Raw genomic sequence first — 980 nt, forward strand, 5'->3', positions numbered from 1 at the left:
CGACAACGCCGCAAAACAGCACGTGCGTTTTACATTTTGGTACATTTCTTTACCGTCCTCTGCAAAACAACAACGTGAAATGACCACAATTAAGGTTTTGTGGAGAACGTGAACGCACGACGGTGGATTTTTCATTTTCTTTCTAAACTTGTACGCCAAACCTACCAATTTGGTTCCTGGATAGTTCGCCATTTTTGTAAAAGTTGAAATAATCGCGAAGTAGCACAAATTGAAAAAAGGTATATTTTCGGGTGACGTTTCCGTTGCCGTTGCCGTCGTCGTTGCTTAAGGGGGGACTTAACCTAAATTTGAATGAGATTTGAAGAGGTTTTAAGAAGGGATAGAAGAGAGAAAATGATTTTTCGAACACTAACATACAGTTGATACCCACGCGAGAGCACCCCAGGTTGCTAGTGGACTAACTTGGTATCCGTCTATTAATTATTAACTACAAATTCTTATTTTAAAACTTCACTAATTCTTCAATATTTCTTATTTCTCTTAATTTAACCAATCCTTCTAGAAAAACTATCTCCTCCCAAATATACCCAAAAATCACCCCAAAATTCACAAAACACCCCACAACATAGATTTACGGGATGAACATAGAGTTTTTGGATCGCTTGAAACGTGAACGAGATATTTCCATTAAAACCATGTAAAGTGCGGTAAAATGGCGTTTATCGTGTTTTGAAAATTCATGTGATAAAATCGCCCAACCTGATGGGTTGGCTTTACTAGCGAACCATTGAGTATCTCTGTTAAGTGTACTTTGGTATCTCCGCTCGGCTCCCAATGCACGATGGGATTGAAATCTGGCGTCCGGCTCAAGTTTGAGCGCGAAAGCTGTGGACAAGGCTTCCTCGAAAAAACGTTATAAAACAGGCAAGTTTTTGTCCAGAATCTTCCTAAAAGGCCTCTGTTATGTTGTACTCATTTTCATGTACTGAGCGATCATTTTTTGTTCACTTTAAAGGCTT

Source organism: Pavona decussata, unplaced genomic scaffold (assembly GCF_977016875.1).
Source record: "Pavona decussata unplaced genomic scaffold, jaPavDecu1.1 SCAFFOLD_249, whole genome shotgun sequence".
In the NCBI taxonomy this organism is placed as follows: Eukaryota; Metazoa; Cnidaria; class Anthozoa; order Scleractinia; family Agariciidae; genus Pavona; species Pavona decussata.